Genomic DNA, 12441 nt, shown 5'->3' with positions numbered 1-12441 from the left:
GTAGACAAGTTCTGTAGTCATTTCTCTGTGGTCCTTACAGTTCATACAGCATAACATCAAGCAGTCCAGTAAAGAGCAGTTTCTTACCCTAATGGCTAACCAACCATAAGGAGCCTCTTTAGTGCCCATCATCTTCTTGAAGTAGATTGGTACTGCCAGGAACAGGTGAGTCTCATTGTCATGAAAAGTCTAAGTTCTTAAAACATTTTAAGTGCCATATTCTGTAGTCTTTGCAAGATTTGAAGAATACCTATCTAACTGAAATATATCTCTATATATTTAGAAAACCTAATGTAACTACAAGCTTGACTATTATTGATGATTATCTATTAATCTGTATTTCTTAATTATACATTACATTTTTAAATTAGCTGTACAAACACAATACCTTAATCAAGAACAGAAATATACATATAACAAAATTGAGCTAATATTTATATCAATAGACCAAGATTTATACCAATACAAAATATTCATCTCTATAGCATATCCCCCTTTAAATGTAAACAAACATTTATAAACAATATTTGGGAATTTGGGTGTAGTTCTCTCCAAACTGCTTTCTCTTTTTTGTTAGGTGAAGTAATTTTGTGGGTGTTCACAGTGACCATTCAGGGGGTTTTGGTACATCAAACCACATTAGTCTGGAAGGAATTCATAGGTTCTCATCCTCTGTGGAAACAAAAGAAGAACCTCTTTTCTAAAGCAACAAATTCTTAGACCCAAATTTTGAAGTCAAGATACCTTTAAAATATAAATGTTGGTTTAGCTTAGCAGCCCATACAATGAAATGTCTCTTTGTACTTAGCTCATTCACAGTCAAATAGTTAAAAGAAAACACAATAATTTACATAATCTAGACTCTCTAGGTAAATTAGTGTTGTCTTGCTCACACTAATAATAGTAAATATTAGAGTAAATACTTGGAGGTCATCGCAGCTCTCCTGGAGTGCAGGCTTGCAGCATTTAGTTCAGTGTAGTGCATGGGTGACTTTTCTGTGGCCTTTGTAAGAAATTAACATAAACTTGGAAGCTTAAAACGATACACATTTATGCTCTTAGTTTAAGGGTCAGAAATCCAAGTTTTATCTAGGCCAAACCTCTCCAAAGAGTAGGAGAGAATCTGCTTCTTTTATTTTTTTCAGCTTTTTTTGTTTTTTGATTGTTTGTTGCTTTTGTTTTTCAAGGCAGGGTTTCTCTGTGTATCCCTGGCTGTCCTGAAACTCACTCTGTACACCAGGCTGATCTCGGACTCAAAGCTCCTCCTGCCTCTGCTTCCCTGACATTTTCAGCTCTTAAGCTGCTTCCCATGGCTTGTGGGGGCCACTGCCATCTTTAAAGCCAGCAGTGCAGACTTTGCATCAGTCTATACCTTGTTTTTATCGTCTCCCCTTTCTTCTTCCGAAAACACATGATTCTGCTCAGGGCTCATGTGACCTAAATAATGTTACCAATAATCCTGACTGGTGTCCCCACCGGGACAGAAGTGGCAAGTCTGTTATGTGGATAATGACTTCATCCTGATTGTACTTTAAGGTCCCATTCAGAAGAGGAATTCACACCTGGGATTGTAAGCCCAGTTCAAAGTATCATAGGTCCTACTTGGGAAGCCGCTGGTGTTTTTCTGCTAAGTGGGTGTAATGTGCTTGTCAAATCACCTTTAACTAACTATGTTCATACCCAGGAATTGGTGCTGCTGCTAGCTTTGGTCAGAAAAGTTTGTCTTCCCAACCCCAGGGATCAGTGCTAGCTACAGACGCATAACTGGTCAAAGTGCTGAGTGTCTAGCCAAAACAGATACCATACACTCTATAGCACTCCTTCCAAGGAAGGATGGAGTGGGAAGAATGTGAGAGCCAGAGGAAGTGGAGGGAGTGATGTGGAACCCTGATTTTCTCAAATGTCATCTTGCTACTCTCATGAACTCACAGCAGTTGTAACCCTGCACAAAACCCACATGAGACTGTGCCCATGAACGTTCCTCCACAGAGAGGTCCTGAGTTCCTAACTTCCTGGGGATTTAGAAGTAGATTGGTGCTGCCAGGAGCAATCGTGCCTGACATCAACAGAATCCTAAATTATTTAAATGCCATGTTCTACAGATCTTTGAAGTGTTTGAAGATTACCTATCTATGTGGAATATAATCTCTGTGTATTTAGAGAATAGAACCTGACTAGCCTAACTATAAGTATGACAAACATGGGTGACTATTGATTTTTATCTCTTAATACCTATATAGTTTAAAAACTAAGACTTCTCATTTTAAAATTAGACAGTCTTTAAAAACATGTGCAGTAAATGAGGACAATGACGCCAAAATGTAAACAACATATATATGTATCTTGACCAGAGATAGAAATGTATACTGCAATATGATAAATATATTCTAAAACTGCATCAATATGCAAAATTTTAAGCAGAGGTAGAAACATGCATGCATACAATATGACAAAATAACTTTACATCAGTGCACAAATTTGAAAACAGAAATAGGAGCATATTCAATATAACAAATATAATTTGAATATCTATCAATATACAAACTATCTTAGGAATACAAAGATAATTATATATATATATTCTTGTATATATATATATATATATACAAGAATCTATACCAATGTAAATTGCCTATACCTAATAGTTCACAAGTAGACACACTAGCCGGGCGATGGTGGCACATGCCTTTAATCCCAGCACTCGGGAGGCAGAGGCAGGCAGATCTCTGTGAGTTCGAGACCAGCCTGGTCTACAGAGCTAGTTCCAGGACAGGCTCCAAAGCCACAGAGAAACCCTGTCTTGAAAAACCAAACCAAACCAAAAAAAGAAAAAAAAAAAAAGTAGATACACTAATGTACCTATTATTCCATCCCATCCATTCCTCCCCCCTTTTTATTCAAAAGAGATCACTGAGCCTACTTTATTTCCACCCCCAACCCTATACAATTATAAGCAACCCATAACAGATAACAATTGTCCCTAACCCTGTGGACAAACTCTGTTGGGAGAAGGGATGTCATCTTCTAGAATTACTTCTAGCTGTCATGAGGGCAATGTTATTTCTATGGGATCCTGTAAAAACTAAAATGATAGTAAGTTTTAAGATTACTGTCTGGTACAATTTAGGTAGTCTACAAGTAGTTAGTAGGGGTTTTTTTTAAGTTATTATTTGAAGCTCTGGCTAGAATGTGGTAAAAAGGTATCCCATCTCAGCTAGCCAAACTGGAATCATTTTGAGCAGTTTGTAACCCAAAACCGATCTTAGAGGGCTGCTATCAGCATCATGGCATCATATGAACCAGGTGGAATTGTGGGACTCTATCTTCTTCCCTCTTTTCAGATAACTCTGGGCTGTGTGCCGTTGACAATAAAAACTAATTAGGACAACATGCACGAAAATATCAAAAAGACATTTTATTTAAAAAATAAAGGAAAGAAAAGAGAAAAAACAGAATGAAGAGCTAAATTGTCCAAGAACTCCTAGTTTATACAACTAGATACTTACTAAAATATTAGCAAATTCATTCAGGTTGGGAAAATAGAAGAAGCAGTTGGAATTTGCTCTTATGGAATTATTATCGAGCAAAAGCAATCAGTGTAATTGTTTACTTTTCCTTCATATTTTACACTTTAAGTGCTTCACAAAAGAGTAACTTGTGAGCACTTAGCCCTCAGAAGATGTTTTCTTTCCCACACTTGATGCCTTTTGTTTATGCAATCTCTGTAAATGCTCTGTAATTCTGGTCATACTGCTTGAAATCTGTTCTTTTGATTTATGTATAAATCTACTTTCAGAAATAAAGAAAAAAACAAAAACACTTAGAAAACCAAATCTCAAATGTCTCAGAATTTTCCCTGTCTGGTAATGTTTGGAAATGAGTGTGTGGTCCTGTCTGCTTGTGTGCAGATGTGGTTGCTATGGGACAGATTGAAATCTTCCAATACACCCAATGAAAGCCTGGTCTTTGTCTTGTTTGCCATTTGTTCTTGTTCTAACAGAGACTGTTTCAATCCCATGCACTTTGCCTCTGCCTTTCTTCTCTATACTGCTCTCTTTCCTAGCAGTTGGCACGCCCCCTTCTCTGCTGTCCCTAATACGTTTGTTATTTTTCATATGGCTGTGACCAAACTCCTGGTAAGAAGCAACAGCAGAAGTGGGATTCATTTTGGTTCACCATAACAAGAAAGAGGACCATGGGAACATATGACAGCTATTGGCTCACAGTGTAGCAGAACAGGACAGGAAGCAGGCTGGACTGTGAACTTCACCGTCCCACCTCTGTGGCCTCCTTTGTACATCAAGACCTCTTCCTAAAAAGTGTCACCAGCTGGAACACAGTTACAGAACACAAAGGCCTACGAGGAAAAACTTCATATTCAAACCATAACATCTGATTAAAGCAAATTACTTTTATGTGTCCTCCTAAGCACCAGATAACCCTGCACCACTGCCCAACACTGTGTTTGTTTGTGTGACTTCTGCTCCTTTCCTACCAAATGAGCTTTTATCTCATTTGGGTTCAAAAGTCATTTACCTTTTCACACTTAATATGAGTGGCATACAATTAATTCTTTGAATAAATGGGGGCTTGAATTGAACTCCATAATTATCAATTGAAATACATGTGTCTTTTCCACTATGATGAGGTGTAAGAGAGGTTATACACTATAAAGAATTCCTCCAGAATTCATTTCAATCACCTCTCATTCAGAATTACAACTTTGTGGTTTTAGCATGCTGGTCTAGAACTTTGGTTTCCTGGACTAGATATATGCCTCTAACTACCCAGTTTATATCAGTGGAGAATGAAGACTATACTTGTCACACACTTCTGAGACTCCCACTTCCAATCTTAACACTGACAAACAAAAACAAAGTCATATAGTCTCCTGCATCAGCTTAAAATCTTTGTAATATCCATTTGCGGTTTTGAAAAATATTTTTGACATTGCCTACCAGTACAGAGGTCACCAAGAGCCTCACTCAGAGCCCAGCCCCTGCCATCAAGTTGCTTTCCAAGCCCTAGTGACTGGCACTTGATTTGTGAGTGTCAAGGATTTTTTTTCTCTTTGGCCCATGATGAACACATGACAGTTTAAAGAAATCAGTGAACACTTCCAAAGACCTGCACTACGTGTATCCGTGTTCTGGAGTATGTGGGCATGCTTATAGACAAGAAAAGGCTGTGCAATCAGTCTATGTGTCATGCAATGTTAAACATCATTGTTCCGAGCTTTATTGGATGTTGCTTTTGTAATAAAATGGTGTAATATTTAGAATCAGAAATATTGAGTTTAAATTCTAGCCTCATTATTTCACTAGCTGTACGATTTGAGCAGATTTCCTTTTCTCCATTCTCATCTAACTTACCTGTAAAGTGTGCACAGTCAGCTTACTTTAGTGAGTATTCCTGTAGATTAAGTGTGCATGTAAAGTGTGCACAGTAAGCTTACTTTAGTGAGTATTCCTGTAGATTAAGTGTGCATGCGGAAAGACATAAAATGCAACTCGGAAAGTGTCCAGTGAGCCTCGATTATTTTTCATCTGTTTAAGTAAGATGCTTAGGATTTGAGAACTCAGATGACTATTTTATAAAGATTAAGTTGAAAGATTTTCAATTTTCTGCTAGAAATTTTCTTAGCCCTGACCTAGATAGTAAGAGAATTTGAAGTATTCGTACTTTAGGAAGCAGAAGTAGTGGTCGGAGAGACTGAACTTGTAAATTTGGTTGTATAATTAAACGTGATTTGGGTTTACAAAAGTACAAACAAGGCCCCACTGGGACTCGAACCCAGGATCTCCTGTTTACGAGACAGGCGCTTTAGCCAACTAAGCCACGGAGCCACCTGGTGGACCCTCTCTAGTTTTTTACCAAATAGCAGTAGATCAGGTGAAAAACTGTCAACTGGTATTATATAAGCACTATTTAGATGGATTGACACTGCCGCCAAAACAAAAACATTTCCTTCAAACCAATAAACCACTGAAACACTGGATTATATAGAAAACTCACGAAGCGAGCCCCCAAAAGCGTGCAAGCCAGAGACCCGAAGGGAGTCTAAAAGATTACCGCTCCGCGTGAGGTAAGACCGATTTCCAGTTTGGCGATTCAGAATCGCCTTGTGCCTGGATATACATCAAGAGGTCTTCTCAAAACACATCAGTCAAGTTTTAGCAAAATCAGTGACATTCCTGAAGGGTTAACAAAAACAAAACAAAACAAAACAAAACAAAAAAAGCAAGCACACTAGAGCAGCGAAAAAAACAAAACCCAACGCTTTGTCTCCAAACAGACTTGATGCAATTGCAGAAAGCTCGGAGGCCGGGCGTTCGTACCGTGCTTCTGAGATTCAAACCCCAGAGCCAGGGCTGTCCTGAGGCTCTTAGGGGGGCGCTGAGATACAAAGCGAGACCTTCAGCCTGGGGAGGCGTCAGGCGTCCTGGGGCTGCTCCTTCTCCACTCCGCCTTCCTCATTTTGGGGGTGATTCTGTGAAGTTCCCATTCTCTCGTGGAGAAGCTAAATTTTGGAGAAGCTAAATGCAATGCTGGGGATTTTACAGAGGAGTTGATTCAAAGACCCCGCGCTAAAATCTGTGGACGCTTAAGTCTTCGGCCAAAATGTGTTGTCAATATTTTCATGGACAACTTTCCGTGAACTTCAGATCATCTCTAGGCTACCAATATCTCTAATTCTTGCATGTAGGCCTATGACTCATTTTAGTGCGTGAGATCCAATTTCATTCTTTTGTATGTGAACAATTTAGCTGATCCAACACCATTTGAGATAATTTATTTTAATTACCTAACTGGATTAAGGACCCTTTAGAAAGGGCATTTTTAGAGGGTTAACTAAGGAAAGGCCTACCCTCAAATATGGATTCCGTAGACTGAGGTTTCAGACTACATGAAAAGGGAAAAAGGAAAAAGGTAGCTGACTCAAGACGGGGATTGCTCTTGTGTGTTTATAATAACTATTTAGTAGTTAATGGTTTATCAAGAAAAAGAGAATGAGAATGGAGAGGAAGCTGGGCGGTGGTGGCCCACGCCTTTAATCCCAGCACCTTGGAGCCAGAGACAAGTACATATATCAGTGTGTAGCTCTGATTGGCCTAGACACCTTTATGTAAACCACACTGGCCTTAAACTCACAGAGATTTGCCTGCCCCTGTCCTCAGAGGGTGCTAGGATTAATGGCATGTGTCATCATGCCCAGGCCTAGTACAGCGGTATTAAGCAGGCTTCTATGGAGGAACAGAACTGACAGAATGCCCAGCGTCTTGGGATTTATTTAATTCCAGATGTAATGAAGTTGACAACCAAGATTAGTGAACATTGTGATAACACTACTTGGTCCTCCAGCCCAGGGTCATCATGCAGCAGCTGAAAACGGGGAGAGAATGCTTAGAAGACTAGTCCTGGGGTTCTCTGTCTGGTGTTGAAAGACCCCCCGAAGGATGTCTTTCTTCTGGAGAGACCCCCTGCCCAAGGACCAGTTGAGACCACTCGTACGGATGCAAACAGCAAGAGGATTTTTATTCTGTCATGACAGGGTCCTTCAGGTTCTGGATATGAAGGACATCCACAGCTGTTACAGCCCATCTTTTAAAGCAAAAAGCCACAGAGACGGGGGGGGGGGGGGGGGGACCTGTAGGTTGTTTTCCAACTTATTGGATTGGCTTATTCAAAAAGGCTATTATCAATAATTAGCTGGAGAGTGATTGCCAGATCAGATGAGGTAAAGGGAAACTTCTGAAGGTCACTTTGCCCCTTCCCAGGGACTAAGTCAAAACATCAGTAACTGAGTCAACACCTAAGGGTTATCATGCCCCTATTCAGGGAGATGGGAAGTTTCCAACATCTTAGTACGTGCATACATAGCTGTTATGTCCTTGGTTTTAAGGGGAGGTGGGGAAGTACTGAGAGTCATCAGAAATGACTTTAGATTTTTCTTAAAGTTTTACATTTTTTTAGGATTGAGGGGGCTTACAAATGCATTTAGAGTCTTTCAGTGTTCTGGGTCAAACACCAGGCATCCCAAGGTGGACACAGTGTCTCTATAGCTAAATTTCAAAGGGTCTTCCTTGTGTGTTTTCAAATATCAGTAGAACAAAGAAAACCTTTATCACATTGATCATTATATTTAGTGATCTAAAGAATGGATAAAATTGTGGTGTGTGTGTGTGTGTGTGTGTGCATGTGTATTGTATTAAAAGGGGATTTATTGGCCTGGCTCACAGGCTGTGGTCTAGGTAGTCCAACAATGACTGTCTTCTGCTGGAAAAACCCAAGATCTGGTAGTTGTTCAGTTCTTGAAGTTGGAAGGTCTAGCAATCCTAATCTGGCACAGGAATCCTAGAGGATTCCTGGGGAACAACAGCTGGTCTTGAGTCTATACTGAAGCCCCAGGAGAAGCTGGTTCTAACACCAGCAAATAACAGGATTGGTGGAATTTGCCAGCAAGAGTGAGGGCAAGCCAGCAAAAAGCAAAATTTCTTTTTTCAAAGTCCTTTTATCTGGGGTGCCACCAGAAGGTGCCACCCAGATTTGGCATGGGTCTTCCTGCATTGAATAATCTGATTAAGAAAATCCCTCACAGGAGTGCCCAACAGCTTGTGGTTTAGTTGAGTCCATATGCTGTCAAGTTGACAACGAAGACTAGCCATCACAATTGTATTGTACTGATGGCTGAGAAGGTACAACAAAGGAAGGCATGGTGGGGAGTGGGATGAAGTGAAGGGGGGTAAGGAGTCACCACAGCCTGAGGCTAGCTACCAAGTCAGTGGGGATAACCAGGTCTGTAATCCCAGATCCTTGCAAGGCTGGGGTAGAAGGACCTGAAGTCAGAGGCTTGCCTGGGCCATTAAGTGAGACCTTGTTTCAAAAATAAAAAGCAAAAAGAGGGCTGGGAATACAGCTAAGAGATCAGAGATGGAGTGATTGCCTACAGGCACAAGATCCTAGCTTTGATCTCCTGTCCCACCCCACCCCACCCCAAGTAAAACAAACAACACCAATAACAAAGAATGACACGGACACTGTTGAGCAAGCCTGTTGGTGTCTGGCAAGTGCTGGTTAGACTGTAAAAAAATGACGTAACGCAAGGCACGAGCCAGGAAAGGGTTCATGCACGCTTAACCTGTGATGTGGATAGCTGATCATGCTGTGGCTGGTTGTAAATTAGCTATTTAAAACATCCTTGTATCTCTACTACTTCAGGGTTGCACCGCCCAGGCCTCTAATACTGGTCAGTAGTTGGCAGCACAGGGCTATTTAAACAGAAGCCCAGTCTAAGACTCACACCTTAGTCTCCTCTTTCCTTAGGGTCAAGTTGCTCGAGCATGAGACCCTTCTATACATGAATGCCCGAAATGCTGCTGTCAGATGGAAGGGAGAGCCAGTACCCATTGTTCTCCTTAAGAACTTCACTAACCACTACCCTCACCCCTACACCCCCAGGTTTAAAAGTGGGGTTTAACTACAACCAGGCAGGCTGCCAGTGATGGTTGCTGTAGGCTTGGTTGGGAGTGGGGAGGGAGGTGCGCATTGGAAAACTTTTCAAAACTCCCTTCTCTTGTTAATGTCACAGAGTGCCTCGACTTGGAAGCTGAGAAAGTTCAAAGGATGTATACCCCTTTGACAGAGGGTCTACCAGACAAAGCCCCTTACAGAAAGAAGTGTTACAAATCACTAACTAAAGTGCTGAGCTTTCCAGTGTGAGAATTGGGGAGCGGGGGAAGTAGAACCATCCCTCTGTGTTCAGAATTCGGGAATCTGTTTGCAGTGATCACAGATATGGCTAATGAACACTTTATCACAAGCATCACGATGCTGCTTTGTGCATAACCTAGACTCCTAAGTCTAGGCTAAGGCCAAGTAGAACATTTGAATTATAAAAGTGAAGGCGGATCTTTCGTCAAAAGCCTGGAGATGCTGGGGATCGAACCCAGGACCTCATGCATGCTAAGCATGCGCTCTACCACTGAGCTACATCCCCAACGCCTGACATTTGAGATTTCCAAATCATCTTTATAAAATTCTAGGTCCATTTTAGACTTCCTAATTTATCTTTTACCTGAAGTAACCAGAACAAAACCCAATAAAGGATTCTGTTACCAGGGTATTCTAAACAACCTGCACTTTTGCAGATACTCAGTAACGGGTATGAACAAACTGGGGCCAGAGATCTCAGTAAGTGTCCCCGATTCTTCCTTCTTGCGCCTTCATTCCCTTCAGTACTAAGGAGAGATCCCTCAATAAAACACGCACCTACGGATGCCCTACAGTCTCTGCATTCTGTTCCCGGACTTCGAAATCCAATGAAAATTAGGAGCCCTGGAGGACAGGGTTCTCCAGGGTCAAGATATTTGACTGCCACCCGCACTGCTCCAAGCTTTGTCCAAAGGATGCCGATAAAACCTGTAGCACTCGGAATCCCAGACTCCTCCATCTTCAGAGCGGGCAGGGATGAAAGCGCGCTTCCTCGCCCACTCAGCTTCTCTTCTCTGGGGCTTTACTTACTGTGCACAGTGGCTCTTCCACCTTTGAAACGTTCCCACTCAGGAAGTCGGATCTTATTCCTGTTGGGAGAGTTCAGGGAAATCTCCATATACACAGAGTCCTGTGGGCAAACCGCGAGAATGGGAGCACGAGGGAAACTGAGGCAGAATAAAGATTCAGAAGGCAGAGAGAGCAGCAGGAGAGAGAGAACAGGAAGACAAAGCCGAGGCTAGAAAACCTTGCTTGGCAAGACGCCAGCTTTCTTCCCATTTTTCCTTATCAAGAGGACCTAGATTCGGCGTTAAAGTAGACAATTTTTGACAAAAGTGACTGGTTTAAATTAACTACGCGCTTTTCCGTTTCCTTTTTCAGGTGATTGTTTCACTAGGAAAATCATGACCTGGGGCCGTTTGCAGCTTGCTGTAGGCTGCCTGTGTGTGTGTGGTGCATGTATATGTGCATGTTTGCACACAGATGCACCTACCTAAACATAAGCATGTAGAGGTTAGAGGTCATTTTCTATAACTCTTTTTTATGATTTATTTTGTTCATGTCTTTGTCAAGGAACAGTTTGCAGAAGTTGCGTCTCTCCTTCCACTACGTGGATCCCAGGGATTGAACTCAGGTCATTGGACTTGGCAACAGGCACCTTTACCAGCTGAGCCCTTATTTTAATTTATTCATATTTATGGTTTTACATATTATAAGGAGGAATTATTGGGTGGAGTTACATCTGAGCCCAAGCGAGGCTAAGAACCTGGTAGTCACTTAGTGCAAGTCCTTAGCTTTTGAGACAGGGTCTCTCACTGAACCTGGAACTTGTCATTTAGGCTAAAATAGCCAAATACAGACACGTGCTACCACGTCTGGCTTTAATGGCCATATGGCGGAATCCAACCCAGGTCACTGAGCCGTCTCCGCAGCTCCAATATTTTCATTTCTTTGTCTTTTGGTTGATTGTTTTTGATGTGAATTGTTTGGTTGTCCATTTGAGACAGCATCTCACTCTGTAGCCCAAGCTGGCCTTAAACTCACTCCATCAGCCTCTTGGATGCTGAGGTTGTAGGTTGTAGGCTTCCTAGTCCATTCTCCACTGAAGTAAAATGTGATGAAGAACTGATCACATGCAAAAGCAGAAAAGGTGCATCCTGTGGATGAGGGGCAGACAAGGTAACAAGCTACATGGCAAGAGAATCTTTTGCAAAGGTCAGAATGCTTTAAAGTTAAGCACAGTCTAGAGATCAGTATTTTAGGACTTTGGGAAAGGTAAATGGAAGATTGGGTTTCATGTAACTAAGTGTGATGGGCAGAGTCGTGGCTCTTGGTTGTTTCCTAACAGTCTTTCCTTGGTTTTCATTATTAGTTTTATAACTTTGTTTTGGTCAGGCAGCTGTGTACCCCATCACTGACAGTGAATGGTCGGCCATGCAGATAAGCCATGCTTCTTAACACAGCAAAACCAATACCCTTCCTTTTCAACAAAATATTTTATAACTTGTTCTTTATTATCCTGGAATAAAACACAGTTCTTTTAAACTAGATACATAAATTTTTTTCCAAACCAACAAATCCCTAGCTAGTACGAGAAATAGAAGCAAATTAGCTTGACATACAGAATTTTAAAAATCGCATGAATGCTTAGAATGACTGTTTAGAAAACAGCATTGTATAGCCATGTTCTTGTACCTTTAAAGACATTGTCTATGAATGAAGCAAATACAAAGAGGTGCAGATACTTGATGCTGAATTAAAGCCAAGCGCATGCTCCTCTTGCTCAAGCTCATTTCCAATGTAGTCAGTGATTCTTAGTCAACTTTCAAAGCGTATTTCCACAAGTAAAGACAAGTTTAAAAGTAAATTAAAGCAGAAGTTGTATTCCTGGGTTATTTACTGATGAAAAAAAATGTTCAGTAGAAAAGGAACATTGAGATTACGTACACT

At 41.1% G+C, this 12441-nt stretch overlaps 2 non-coding genes across 2 annotated transcripts; both read right to left on the bottom strand.

Annotated features, from left to right (window-relative positions):
• Positions 1–5772: 5772 nt before the first annotated feature.
• On the bottom strand, positions 5773–5846 carry Trnat-cgu (transfer RNA threonine (anticodon CGU)). Its single transcript has one exon. It is a non-coding gene; the product is annotated as a tRNA-Thr (tRNA).
• Positions 5847–9925: 4079 nt separating this feature from the next.
• Positions 9926–9997, bottom strand: Trnaa-agc (transfer RNA alanine (anticodon AGC)). The gene has a single exon. It is a non-coding gene; the product is annotated as a tRNA-Ala (tRNA).
• Positions 9998–12441: the final 2444 nt, after the last annotated feature.

This window comes from Chionomys nivalis, chromosome 13 (genome assembly GCF_950005125.1).
Source record: "Chionomys nivalis chromosome 13, mChiNiv1.1, whole genome shotgun sequence".
Lineage (NCBI taxonomy): Eukaryota > Metazoa > Chordata > Mammalia > Rodentia > Cricetidae > Chionomys > Chionomys nivalis.
Note: the sequence above shows the minus strand (reverse complement) of the source record. Positions and strands in the feature narration are given on the sequence as shown.